Source organism: Hypanus sabinus, chromosome 7 (genome assembly GCF_030144855.1).
Source record: "Hypanus sabinus isolate sHypSab1 chromosome 7, sHypSab1.hap1, whole genome shotgun sequence".
NCBI lineage: Eukaryota > Metazoa > Chordata > Chondrichthyes > Myliobatiformes > Dasyatidae > Hypanus > Hypanus sabinus.
In genome coordinates, this window is record NC_082712.1 from 15,841,711 (window position 1) to 15,857,435 (window position 15,725).

Genomic DNA, 15,725 nt, shown 5'->3' on the forward strand with positions numbered 1-15,725 from the left:
AGTCGTGGTACATCATGCACTACAGTCAGAGTGGTGGTACATCGCATCTTACAGTCAGAGTGATGGTACATCACACACTACAGTCAAAGTGATGGTACATCGCATATTACAGTCAGAGTGATGGTACATCACACATTACAGTCAGAGTCGTGGTACATCATGCACTACAGTCAAAGTGGTGGTGCATCACACATTACAGTCAGAGTGATGGTACATCGCACATTACAGTCAGAGTGATGGTACATCGCACATTACAGTCAGAGTGATGGTACATCACGCACTACAGTCGAAGTGATGGTACATCGCACATTACAGTCAGAGTCGTGGTACATCATGCACTACAGTGGAAGTGATGGTACATCACATATTACAGTCAGAGTCGTGGTACATCATGCACTACAGTGGAAGTGATGGTACATCGCATATTACAGTCAGAGTCGTGGTACATCATGCACTACAGTGGAAGTGATGGTACATCGCATATTACAGTCAGAGTGGTGGTACATCGCACCTTACAGTTGGAGTGATGGTACATTGCACACTACAGTCAGAGTGATGGTACATCAGACATTACAGTCGAAGTTGTGGTACATCACACACTACAGTCGAAGTGATCGTACATCAGACATTACAGTCAGAGTCGCAGTACATCGCACATTACAGTCAGAGTGATGGTACATCAGACATTACAGTCGGAGTCGCGGTACATCACACATTACAGTCAGAGTGGTGGTACATCACACACTACAGTCAGAGTGGTGGTAAATCACACACTACAGTCAGAGTGGTGGTACATCACACACTACAGTCAGAGTGATGGTACATCAGACATTACAGTCAGAGTGATGGTACATCAGACGTTACAGTCGGAGTTGCGGTACATCACACATTACAGTTGAAGTGATGGTACATCACACATTACAGTCAGAGTGGTGGTACATCACACACTACAGTCAGAGTGATGGTACATCAGACATTACAGTCGGAGTCGTGGTACATCACACATTACAGTCAGATTGGTGGTATGTTATACATTACAGTCAGAGTGGTGTTACATCAGACAACTCTGCACTGTAGTTACAGAGGGAGTGATAGCTGGGCCACTAATATAGTATAGTTCACAACTATTCCCACTGCCTTACCAGATACAGGACATTCCTCTTTCTAACATGTTGGTATAGTGTCAGAATGAAAACGACACCACCCAGGGGCTCAGTGTGGTGCAGTTTGTACTTCCTCCACTCCCTCATTCCCACCAACCACCCAACCCATCCTGCTGATCTCTGAATGCAGGCTCAATTCTACCCTGACCCCACCTCCATCCCCAAACCCCAACCTCCGAACAATAGGCTCACTCCTACCCTGACCCGACCTCCCTCCCCAAACCCCAACCTCCGAACAATAGGCTCACTCCTACCCTGACCCCACCTCCCTCCCCAAACCCCAACCTCCGAACAATAGGCTCACTCCTACCCTGACCCCACCTCCCTCCCCAAACCCCAACCTCCGAACAATAGGCTCACTCCTACCCTGACCCCAACTCCCTCCCCAAACCCCAACCTCCAAACAATAGGCTCACTCCTACCCTGACCCCACCTCCCTCCCCAAACCCCAACCTCCGAACAATAGGCTCACTCCTACCCTGACCCCACCTCCCTCCCCAAACCCCAACCTCCAAACAATAGGCTCACTCCTATCCTGACCCCACCTCCCTTCCCAAACCCCAACCTCTAAACAATAGGCTCACTCCTATCCTGACCCCACCTCCTGCCCCAAACCCCAACTTCCAAACAATAGGCTCACTCCTACCCTGACTCCACCTCCCTCCCCAAACCCCAACCTCCAAACAATAGGCTCACTCCTATCCTGACCCCACCTCCCTCCCCAAACCCCAACCTCCAAACAATAGGCTCACTCCTACCCTGACCCCACCTCCCTCCCCAAACCCCAACCTCCAAACAATAGGCTCACTCCTATCCTGACCCCACCTCCCTCCCCAAACCCCAACCTCCAAACAATAGGCTCACTCCTACCCTGACCCCACCTCCCTCCCCAAACCCCAACCTCCAAACAATAGGCTCACTCCTATCCTGACCCCACCTCCTGCCCCAAACCCCAACTTCCAAACAATAGGATCACTCCTACCCTGACCCCACCTCCCTCCCCAAACCCCAACCTCCAAACAATAGGCTCACTCCTACCCTGACCCCACCTCCCTCCCCAAACCCCAACCTCCAAACAATAGGCTCACTCCTACCCTGACCCCACCTCCCTCCCCAAACCCCAACCTCCAAACAATAGGCTCACTCCTATCCTGACCCCACCTCCTGCCCCAAACCCCAACTTCCAAACAATAGGCTCACTCCTACCCTGACCCCACCTCCCTCCCCAAACCCCAACCTCCAAACAATAGGCTCACTCCTACCCTGACCCCACCTCCCTCCCCAAACCCCAACCTCCGAACAATAGGCTCACTCCTACCCTGACCCCACCTCCTGCCCCAAACCCCAACCTCCAAACAATAGGCTCACTCCTACCCTGACCCCACCTCCCTCCCCAAACCCCAACCTCTGAACAATAGGCTCACTCCTATCCTGACCCCACCTCCCTCCCCAAACCCCAACCTCCAAACAATAGGCTCACTCCTACCCTGACCCCACCTCCCTCCCCAAACCCCAACCTCCAAACAATAGGCTCACTCCTATCCTGACCCCACCACCCTCCCCAAACCCCAACCTCCAAACAATAGGCTCACTCCTACCCTGACCCCACCTCCCTCCCCAAACCCCAACCTCCAAACAATAGGCTCACTCCTATCCTGACCCCACCTCCTGCACCAAACCCCAACTTCCAAACAATAGGCTCACTCCTACCCTGACCCCACCTCCCTCCCCAAACCCCAACCTCCGAACAATAGGCTCACTCCTACCCTGACCCCACCTCCCTCCCCAAACCCCAACCTCCAAACAATAGGCTCACTCTTACCAACCCCACCTCCTGCCCCAAACCCCAACCTCCGAACAATAGGCTCACTCCTACCCTGACCCCACCTCCTGCCCCAAACCCCAACCTCCAAACAATAGGCTCACTCCTACCCTGACCCCACCTCCCTCCCCAAACCCCAACTTCCAAACAATAGGCTCACTCCTACCCTGACCCCACCTCCCTCCCCAAACCCCAACCTCCAAACAATAGGCTCACTCTTACCAACCCCACCTCCTGCCCCAAACCCCAACCTCCAAACAATAGGCTCACTCCTATCCTGACCCCACCTCCTGCCCCAAACCCCAACTTCCAAACAATAGGCTCACTCCTACCCTGACCCCACCTCCCTCCCCAAACCCCAACCTCCAAACAATAGGCTCACTCCTACCCTGACCCCACCTCCCTCCCCAAAACCCAACCTCCAAACAATAGGCTCACTCCTACCCTGACTCCACCTCCCTCCCCAAACCCCAACCTCCAAACAATAGGCTCACTCCTATCCTGACCCCACCTCCCTCCCCAAACCCCAACCTCCAAACAATAGGCTCACTCCTACCCTGACCCCACCTCCCTCCCCAAACCCCAACCTCCAAACAATAGGCTCACTCCTACCCTGACCCCACCTCCCTCCCCAAACCCCAACCTCCGAACAATAGGCTCACTCCTACCCTGACCCCACCTCCCTCCCCAAACCCCAACCTCCGAACAATAGGCTCACTCCTACACTGACCCCACCTCCCTCCCCAAACCCCAACCTCCGAACAATAGGCTCACTCCTACCCTGACCCCACCTCCCTCCCCAAACCCCAACCTCCAAACAATAGGCTCACTCCTACCCTGACCCCACCTCCCTCCCCAAACCCCAACCTCCGAACAATAGGCTCACTCCTACCCTGACCCCACCTCCCTCCCCAAACCCCAACCTCCAAACAATAGGCTCACTCCTATCCTGACCCCACCTCCCTTCCCAAACCCCAACCTCCAAACAATAGGCTCACTCCTACCCTGACCCCACCTCCCTCCCCAAACCCCAACCTCCAAACAATAGGCTCACTCCTATCCTGACCCCACCTCCCTCCCCAAACCCCAACCTCCGAACAATAGGCTCACTCCTATCCTGACCCCACCTCCCTCCCTAAACCCCAACCTCCGAACAATAGGCTCACTCCTACCCTGACCCCACCTCCCTTCCCAAACCCCAACCTCCAAACAATAGGCTCACTCCTACCCTGACCCCACCTCCCTCCCCAAACCCCAACCTCCGAACAATAGGCTCACTCCTATCCTGACCCCACCTCCCTTCCCAAACCCCAACCTCCAAACAATAGGCTCACTCCTACCCTGACCCCACCTCCCTCCCCAAACCCCAACCTCCAAACAATAGGCTCACTCTTACCAACCCGACCTCCTGCCCCAAACCCCAACCTCCGAACAATAGGCTCACTCCTACCCTGACCCCACCTCCTGCCCCAAACCCCAACCTCCAAACAATAGGCTCACTCCTACCCTGACCCCACCTCCCTCCCCAAACCCCAACTTCCAAACAGTAGGCTCACTCCTACCCTGACCCCACCTCACTCCCCAAACCCCAACCTCCAAACAATAGGCTCACTCCTACCCTGACCTCACCTCCCTCCCCAAACCCCAACCTCCAAACAATAGGCTCACTCCTACCCTGACTACACCTCCCTCCCCAAACCCCAACCTCCAAACAATAGGCTCACTCCTATCCTGACCCCACCTCCCTCCCCAAACCCCAACCTCCAAACAATAGGCTCACTCCTACCTTGACCCCACCTCCCTCCCCAAACCCCAACCTCCAAACAATAGGCTCACTCCTATCCTGACCCCACCTCCTGCCCCAAACCCCAACTTCCAAACAATAGGCTCACTCCTACCCTGACCCCACCTCCCTCCCCAAACCCCAACCTCCAAACAATAGGCTCACTCCTACCCTGACCCCACCTCCCTCCCCAAACCCCAACCTCCGAACAATAGGCTCACTCCTACCCTGACCCCACCTCCTGCCCCAAACCCCAACCTCCAAACAATAGGCTCACTCCTATCCTGACCCCACCTCCTGCCCCAAACCCCAACTTCCAAACAATAGGCTCACTCCTACCCTGACCCCACCTCCCTCCCCAAACCCCAACCTCCAAACAATAGGCTCACTCCTACCCTGACCCCACCTCCCTCCCCAAACCCCAACCTCCGAACAATAGGCTCACTCCTACCCTGACCCCACCTCCTGCCCCAAACCCCAACCTCCAAACAATAGGCTCACTCCTACCCTGACCCCACCTCCCTCCCCAAACCCCAACCTCTGAACAATAGGCTCACTCCTATCCTGACCCCACCTCCCTCCCCAAACCCCAACCTCCAAACAATAGGCTCACTCCTACCCTGACCCCACCTCCCTCCCCAAACCCCAACCTCCGAACAATAGGCTCACTCCTACCCTGACCCCACCTCCTGCCCCAAACCCCAACCTCCAAACAATAGGCTCACTCCTACCCTGACCCCACCTCCTGCCCCAAACCCCAACCTCCAAACAATAGGCTCACTCCTACCCTGACCCCACCTCCCTCCCCAAACCCCAACCTCCAAACAATAGGCTCACTCCTATCCTGACCCCACCTCCCTCCCCAAACCCCAACCTCCAAACAATAGGCTCACTCCTACCCTGACCCCACCTCCCTCCCCAAACCCCAACCTCCAAACAATAGGCTCACTCCTATCCTGACCCCACCTCCTGCCCCAAACCCCAACTTCCAAACAATAGGCTCACACCTACCCTGACCCCACCTCCCTCCCCAAACCCCAACCTCCAAACAATAGGCTCACTCCTACCCTGACCCCACCTCCCTCCCCAAACCCCAACCTCCAAACAATAGGCTCACTCCTACCCTGACCCCACCTCCCTCCCCAAACCCCAACCTCCAAACAATAGGCTCACTCCTATCCTGACCCCACCTCCTGCCCCAAACCCCAACTTCCAAACAATAGGCTCACTCCTACCCTGACCCCACCTCCCTCCCCAAACCCCAACCTCCAAACAATAGGCTCACTCCTACCCTGACCCCACCTCCCTCCCCAAACCCCAACCTCCAAACAATAGGCTCACTCCTACCCTGACCCCACCTCCCTCCCCAAACCCCAACCTCCAAACAATAGGCTCACTCCTATCCTGACCCCACCTCCTGCACCAAACCCCAACTTCCAAACAATAGGCTCACTCCTACCCTGACCCCACCTCCCTCCCCAAACCCCAACCTCCGAACAATAGGCTCACTCCTACCCTGACCCCACCTCCCTCCCCAAACCCCAACCTCCAAACAATAGGCTCACTCTTACCAACCCCACCTCCTGCCCCAAACCCCAACCTCCGAACAATAGGCTCACTCCTACCCTGACCCCACCTCCTGCCCCAAACCCCAACCTCCAAACAATAGGCTCACTCCTACCCTGACCCCACCTCCCTCCCCAAACCCCAACTTCCAAACAATAGGCTCACTCCTACCCTGACCCCACCTCCCTCCCCAAACCCCAACCTCCAAACAATAGGCTCACTCTTACCAACCCCACCTCCTGCCCCAAACCCCAACCTCCAAACAATAGGCTCACTCCTATCCTGACCCCACCTCCTGCCCCAAACCCCAACTTCCAAACAATAGGCTCACTCCTACCCTGACCCCACCTCCCTCCCCAAACCCCAACCTCCAAACAATAGGCTCACTCCTACCCTGACCCCACCTCCCTCCCCAAAACCCAACCTCCAAACAATAGGCTCACTCCTACCCTGACTCCACCTCCCTCCCCAAACCCCAACCTCCAAACAATAGGCTCACTCCTATCCTGACCCCACCTCCCTCCCCAAACCCCAACCTCCAAACAATAGGCTCACTCCTACCCTGACCCCACCTCCCTCCCCAAACCCCAACCTCCAAACAATAGGCTCACTCCTACCCTGACCCCACCTCCCTCCCCAAACCCCAACCTCCGAACAATAGGCTCACTCCTACCCTGACCCCACCTCCCTCCCCAAACCCCAACCTCCGAACAATAGGCTCACTCCTACACTGACCCCACCTCCCTCCCCAAACCCCAACCTCCGAACAATAGGCTCACTCCTACCCTGACCCCACCTCCCTCCCCAAACCCCAACCTCCGAACAATAGGCTCACTCCTACCCTGACCCCACCTCCCTCCCCAAACCCCAACCTCCGAACAATAGGCTCACTCCTACCCTGACCCCACCTCCCTCCCCAAACCCCAACCTCCAAACAATAGGCTCACTCCTATCCTGACCCCACCTCCCTTCCCAAACCCCAACCTCCAAACAATAGGCTCACTCCTACCCTGACCCCACCTCCCTCCCCAAACCCCAACCTCCAAACAATAGGCTCACTCCTATCCTGACCCCACCTCCCTCCCCAAACCCCAACCTCCGAACAATAGGCTCACTCCTATCCTGACCCCACCTCCCTCCCTAAACCCCAACCTCCGAACAATAGGCTCACTCCTACCCTGACCCCACCTCCCTTCCCAAACCCCAACCTCCAAACAATAGGCTCACTCCTACCCTGACCCCACCTCCCTCCCCAAACCCCAACCTCCGAACAATAGGCTCACTCCTATCCTGACCCCACCTCCCTTCCCAAACCCCAACCTCCAAACAATAGGCTCACTCCTACCCTGACCCCACCTCCCTCCCCAAACCCCAACCTCCAAACAATAGGCTCACTCTTACCAACCCGACCTCCTGCCCCAAACCCCAACCTCCGAACAATAGGCTCACTCCTACCCTGACCCCACCTCCTGCCCCAAACCCCAACCTCCAAACAATAGGCTCACTCCTACCCTGACCCCACCTCCCTCCCCAAACCCCAACTTCCAAACAGTAGGCTCACTCCTACCCTGACCCCACCTCACTCCCCAAACCCCAACCTCCAAACAATAGGCTCACTCCTATCCTGACCCCACCTCCCTTCCCAAACCCCAACCTCCAAACAATAGGCTCACTCCTACCCTGACCCCACCTCCCTCCCCAAACCCCAACCTCCAAACAATAGGCTCACTCCTATCCTGACCCCACCTCCCTCCCCAAACCCCAACCTCCGAACAATAGGCTCACTCCTATCCTGACCCCACCTCCCTCCCTAAACCCCAACCTCCGAACAATAGGCTCACTCCTACCCTGACCCCACCTCCCTTCCCAAACCCCAACCTCCAAACAATAGGCTCACTCCTACCCTGACCCCACCTCCCTCCCCAAACCCCAACCTCCGAACAATAGGCTCACTCCTATCCTGACCCCACCTCCCTTCCCAAACCCCAACCTCCAAACAATAGGCTCACTCCTACCCTGACCCCACCTCCCTCCCCAAACCCCAACCTCCAAACAATAGGCTCACTCTTACCAACCCGACCTCCTGCCCCAAACCCCAACCTCCGAACAATAGGCTCACTCCTACCCTGACCCCACCTCCTGCCCCAAACCCCAACCTCCAAACAATAGGCTCACTCCTACCCTGACCCCACCTCCCTCCCCAAACCCCAACTTCCAAACAGTAGGCTCACTCCTACCCTGACCCCACCTCACTCCCCAAACCCCAACCTCCAAACAATAGGCTCACTCCTACCCTGACCCCACCTCCCTCCCCAAACCCCAACCTCCAAACAATAGGCTCACTCCTACCCTGACTCCACCTCCCTCCCCAAACCCCAACCTCCAAACAATAGGCTCACTCCTATCCTGACCCCACCTCCCTCCCCAAACCCCAACCTCCAAACAATAGGCTCACTCCTACCTTGACCCCACCTCCCTCCCCAAACCCCAACCTCCAAACAATAGGCTCACTCCTATCCTGACCCCACCTCCTGCCCCAAACCCCAACTTCCAAACAATAGGCTCACTCCTACCCTGACCCCACCTCCCTCCCCAAACCCCAACCTCCAAACAATAGGCTCACTCCTACCCTGACCCCACCTCCCTCCCCAAACCCCAACCTCCGAACAATAGGCTCACTCCTACCCTGACCCCACCTCCTGCCCCAAACCCCAACCTCCAAACAATAGGCTCACTCCTATCCTGACCCCACCTCCTGCCCCAAACCCCAACTTCCAAACAATAGGCTCACTCCTACCCTGACCCCACCTCCCTCCCCAAACCCCAACCTCCAAACAATAGGCTCACTCCTACCCTGACCCCACCTCCCTCCCCAAACCCCAACCTCCGAACAATAGGCTCACTCCTACCCTGACCCCACCTCCTGCCCCAAACCCCAACCTCCAAACAATAGGCTCACTCCTACCCTGACCCCACCTCCCTCCCCAAACCCCAACCTCTGAACAATAGGCTCACTCCTATCCTGACCCCACCTCCCTCCCCAAACCCCAACCTCCAAACAATAGGCTCACTCCTACCCTGACCCCACCTCCCTCCCCAAACCCCAAACTCCGAACAATAGGCTCACTCCTACCCTGACCCCACCTCCTGCCCCAAACCCCAACCTCCAAACAATAGGCTCACTCCTACCCTGACCCCACCTCCTGCCCCAAACCCCAACCTCCAAACAATAGGCTCACTCCTACCCTGACCCCACCTCCCTCCCCAAACCCCAACCTCCAAACAATAGGCTCACTCCTATCCTGACCCCACCTCCCTCCCCAAACCCCAACCTCCAAACAATAGGCTCACTCCTACCCTGACCCCACCTCCCTCCCCAAACCCCAACCTCCAAACAATAGGCTCACTCCTATCCTGACCCCACCTCCTGCCCCAAACCCCAACTTCCAAACAATAGGCTCACTCCTACCCTGACCCCACCTCCCTCCCCAAACCCCAACCTCCAAACAATAGGCTCACTCCTACCCTGACCCCACCTCCCTCCCCAAACCCCAACCTCCAAACAATAGGCTCACTCCTACCCTGACCCCACCTCCCTCCCCAAACCCCAACCTCCAAACAATAGGCTCACTCCTATCCTGACCCCACCTCCTGCCCCAAACCCCAACTTCCAAACAATAGGCTCACTCCTACCCTGACCCCACCTCCCTCCCCAAACCCCAACCTCCAAACAATAGGCTCACTCCTACCCTGACCCCACCTCCCTCCCCAAACCCCAACCTCCAAACAATAGGCTCACTCCTACCCTGACCCCACCTCCCTCCCCAAACCCCAACCTCCGAACAATAGGCTCACTCCTACCCTGACCCCACCTCCTGCCCCAAACCCCAACCTCCAAACAATAGGCTCACTCCTATCCTGACCCCACCTCCTGCCCCAAACCCCAACTTCCAAACAATAGGCTCACTCCTACCCTGACCCCACCTCCCTCCCCAAACCCCAACCTCCAAACAATAGGCTCACTCCTACCCTGACCCCACCTCCCTCCCCAAAACCCAACCTCCAAACAATAGGCTCACTCCTACCCTGACTCCACCTCCCTCCCCAAACCCCAACCTCCAAACAATAGGCTCACTCCTATCCTGACCCCACCTCCCTCCCCAAACCCCAACCTCTAAACAATAGGCTCACTCCTACCCTGACCCCACCTCCCTCCCCAAACCCCAACCTCCAAACAATAGGCTCACTCCTATCCTGACCCCACCTCCCTCCCCAAACCCCAACCTCCAAACAATAGGCTCACTCCTACCCTGACCTCACCTCCCTCCCCAAACCCCAACCTCCAAACAATAGGCTCACTCCTATCCTGACCCCACCTCCTGCCCCAAACCCCAACTTCCAAACAATAGGCTCACTCCTACCCTGACCCCACCTCCCTCCCCAAACCCCAACCTCCGAACAATAGGCTCACTCCTACCCTGACCCCACCTCCCTCCCCAAACCCCAACCTCCGAACAATAGGCTCACTCCTACACTGACCCCACCTCCCTCCCCAAACCCCAACCTCCGAACAATAGGCTCACTCCTACCCTGACCCCACCTCCCTCCCCAAACCCCAACCTCCAAACAATAGGCTCACTCCTACCCTGACCCCACCTCCCTCCCCAAACCCCAACCTCCGAACAATAGGCTCACTCCTACCCTGACCCCACCTCCCTCCCCAAACCCCAACCTCCAAACAATAGGCTCACTCCTATCCTGACCCCACCTCCCTCCCCAAACCCCAACCTCCGCACAATAGGCTCACTCCTATCCTGACCCCACCTCCCTCCCTAAACCCCAACCTCCGAACAATAGGCTCACTCCTACCGTGACCCCACCTCCCTTCCCAAACCCCAACCTCCAAACAATAGGCTCACTCCTACCCTGACCCCACCTCCCTCCCCAAACCCCAACCTCCGAACAATAGGCTCACTCCTATCTTGACCCCACCTCCCTTCCCAAACCCCAACCTCCAAACAATAGGCTCACTCCTACCCTGACCCCACCTCCCTCCCCAAACCCCAACCTCCAAACAATAGGCTCACTCTTACCAACCCCACCTCCTGCCCCAAACCCCAACCTCCGAACAATAGGCTCACTCCTACCCTGACCCCACCTCCTGCCCCAAACCCCAACCTCCAAACAATAGGCTCACTCCTACCCTGACCCCACCTCCCTCCCCAAACCCCAACTTCCAAACAGTAGGCTCACTCCTACCCTGACCCCACCTCCCTCCCCAAACCCCAACCTCCAAACAATAGGCTCACTCCTATCCTGACCCCACCTCCCTCCCCAAACCCCAACCTCCGAACAATAGGCTCACTCCTATCCTGACCCCACCTCCCTCCCTAAACCCCAACCTCCGAACAATAGGCTCACTCCTACCCTGACCCCACCTCCCTTCCCAAACCCCAACCTCCAAACAATAGGCTCACTCCTACCCTGACCCCACCTCCCTCCCCAAACCCCAACCTCCGAACAATAGGCTCACTCCTATCCTGACCCCACCTCCCTTCCCAAACCCCAACCTCCAAACAATAGGCTCACTCCTACCCTGACCCCACCTCCCTCCCCAAACCCCAACCTCCAAACAATAGGCTCACTCTTACCAACCCCACCTCCTGCCCCAAACCCCAACCTCCGAACAATAGGCTCACTCCTATCCTGACCCCACCTCCCTCCCCAAACCCCAACCTCCAAACAATAGGCTCACTCCTACCCTGACCCCACCTCCCTCCCCAAACCCCAACCTCCAAACAATAGGCTCACTCCTATCCTGACCCCACCTCCTGCCCCAAACCCCAACTTCCAAACAATAGGCTCACTCCTACCCTGACCCCACCTCCCTCCCCAAACCCCAACCTCCAAACAATAGGCTCACTCCTACCCTGACCCCACCTCCCTCCCCAAACCCCAACCTCCGAACAATAGGCTCACTCCTACCCTGACCCCACCTCCTGCCCCAAACCCCAACCTCCAAACAATAGGCTCACTCCTATCCTGACCCCACCTCCTGCCCCAAACCCCAACTTCCAAACAATAGGCTCACTCCTACCCTGACCCCACCTCCCTCCCCAAACCCCAACCTCCAAACAATAGGCTCACTCCTACCCTGACCCCACCTCCCTCCCCAAACCCCAACCTCCGAACAATAGGCTCACTCCTACCCTGACCCCACCTCCTGCCCCAAACCCCAACCTCCAAACAATAGGCTCACTCCTACCCTGACCCCAACTCCCTCCCCAAACCCCAACCTCTGAACAATAGGCTCACACCTATCCTGACCCCACCTCCCTCCCCAAACCCCAACCTCCAAACAATAGGCTCACTCCTACCCTGACCCCACCTCCCTCCCCAAACCCCAATCTCCGAACAATAGGCTCACTCCTACCCTGACCCCACCTCCTGCCCCAAACCCCAACCTCCAAACAATAGGCTCACTCCTACCCTGACCCCACCTCCCTCCCCAAACCCCAACCTCTGAACAATAGGCTCACTCCTATCCTGACCCCACCTCCCTCCCCAAACCCCAACCTCCAAACAATAGGCTCACTCCTATCCTGACCCCAGCTCCTGCCCCAAACCCCAACTTCCAAACAATAGGCTCACTCCTATCCTGACCCCACCTCCCTCCCCAAACCCCAACCTCCAAACAATAGGCTCACTCCTACCCTGACCCCACCTCCCTCCCCAAACCCCAACCTCCAAACAATAGGCTCACTCCTACCCTGACTCCACCTCCCTCCCCAAACCCCAACCTCCAAACAATAGGCTCACTCCTATCCTGACCCCACCTCCCTCCCCAAACCCCAACCTCCAAACAATAGGCTCACTCCTACCCTGACCCCACCTCCCTCCCCAAACCCCAACCTCCAAACAATAGGCTCACTCCTATCCTGACCCCACCTCCCTCCCCAAACCCCAACCTCCAAACAATAGGCTCACTCCTATCCTGACCCCACCTCCCTCCCCAAACCCCAACCTCCAAACAATAGGCTCACTCCTACCCTGACCCCACCTCCCTCCCCAAACCCCAACCTCCAAACAATAGGCTCACTCCTATCCTGACCACACCTCCTGCCCCAAACCCCAACTTCCAAACAATAGGCTCACTCCTACCCTGACCCCACCTCCCTCCCCAAACCCCAACCTCCAAACAATAGGCTCACTCCTACCCTGACCCCACCTCCCTCCCCAAACCCCAACCTCCAAACAATAGGCTCACTCCTACCCTGACCCCACCTCCCTCCCCAAACCCCAACCTCCAAACAATAGGCTCACTCCTATCCTGACCCCACCTCCTGCCCCAAACCCCAACTTCCAAACAATAGGCTCACTCCTACCCTGACCCCACCTCCCTCCCCAAACCCCAACCTCCAAACAATAGGCTCACTCCTACCCTGACCCCACCTCCCTCCCCAAACCCCAACCTCCAAACAATAGGCTCACTCCTACCCTGACCCCACCTCCCTCCCCAAACCCCAACCTCCAAACAATAGGCTCACTCCTACCCTGACTCCACCTCCCTCCCCAAACCCCAACCTCCAAACAATAGGCTCACTCCTATCCTGACCCCACCTCCCTCCCCAAACCCCAACCTCCAAACAATAGGCTCACTCCTACCCTGACCCCACCTCCCTCCCCAAACCCCAACCTCCAAACTATAGGCTCACTCCTATCCTGACCCCACCTCCCTCCCCAAACCCCAACCTCCAAACAATAGGCTCACTCCTACCCTGACCCCACCTCCCTCCCCAAACCCCAACCTCCAAACAATAGGCTCACTCCTATCCTGACCCCACCTCCTGCCCCAAACCCCAACTTCCAAACAATAGGCTCACTCCTACCCTGACCCCACCTCCCTCCCCAAACCCCAACCTCCAAACAATAGGCTCACTCCTACCCTGACCCCACCTCCCTCCCCAAACCCCAACCTCCGAACAATAGGCTCACTCCTACCCTGACCCCACCTCCTGCCCCAAACCCCAACCTCCAAACAATAGGCTCACTCCTACCCTGACCCCACCTCCCTCCCCAAACCCCAACCTCTGAACAATAGGCTCCCTCCTACCCTGACCCCACCTCCCTCCCCAAACCCCAACCTCCGAACAATAGGCTCACTCCTACCCTGACCCCACCTCCCTCCCCAAACCCAACCTCCGAACAATAGGCTCACTCCTACCCTGACCCCACCTCCCTCCCCAAACCCCAACCTCCGAACAATAGGCTCACTCCTACCCTGACCCCACCTCCCTCCCCAAACCCCAACCTCCGAACAATAGGCTCACTCCTACCCTGACCCCACCTCCCTCCCCAAACCCCAACCTCCGAACAATAGGCTCACTCCTACCCTGACCCCACCTCCCTCCCCAAACCCCAACCTCCGAACAATAGGCTCACTCCTACCCTGACCCCACCTCCCTCCCCAAACCCCAACCTCCGAACAATAGGCTCACTCCTACCCTGACCCCACCTCCCTCCCCAAACCCCAACCTCCAAACAATAGGCTCACTCCTATCCTGACCCCACCTCCCTTCCCAAACCCCAACCTCCAAACAATAGGCTCACTCCTACCCTGACCCCACCTCACTCCCCAAACCCCAACCTCCAAACAATAGGCTCACTCCTATCCTGACCCCACCTCCCTCCCCAAACCCCAACCTCCGAACAATAGGCTCACTCCTATCCTGACCCCACCTCCCTCCCTAAACCCCAACCTCCGAACAATAGACTCACTCCTACCCTGACCCCACCTCCCTTCCCAAACCCCAACCTCCAAACAATAGGCTCACTCCTACCCTGACCCCACCTCCCTCCCCAAACGCCAACCTCCGAACAATAGGCTCACTCCTACCCTGACCCCACCTCCCTCCCCAAACCCCAACCTCCGAACAATAGGCTCACTCCTACCCTGACCCCACCTCCCTCCCCAAACCCCAACCTCGGAACAATAGGCTCACTCCTACCCTGACCCCACCTCCCTCCCCAAACCCCAACCTCCAAACAATAGGCTCACTCCTATCCTGACCCCACCTCCCTTCCCAAACCCCAACCTCCAAACAATAGGCTCACTCCTACCCTGACCCCACCTCCCTCCCCAAACCCCAACCTCCAAACAATAGGCTCACTCCTATCCTGACCCCACCTCCCTCCCCAAACCCCATACCTCCGAACAATAGGCTCACTCCTATCCTGACCCCACCTCCCTCCCTAAACCCCAACCTCCGAACAATAGGCTCACTCCTACCCTGACCCCACCTCCCTTCCCAAACCCCAACCTCCAAACAATAGGCTCACTCCTACCCTGACCCCACCTCCCTCCCCAAACCCCAACCTCCGAACAATAGGC

General features: G+C 57.1%; 1 protein-coding gene across 3 annotated transcripts in view; it reads right to left on the reverse strand.

Moving 5' to 3' along the window:
- The window catches only part of c6 (complement component 6), a 119,823-nt gene that overhangs the window by 43,058 nt on the left and 61,040 nt on the right, over positions 1–15,725 (reverse strand). The gene's annotated exons all lie outside the window — the stretch shown is intronic.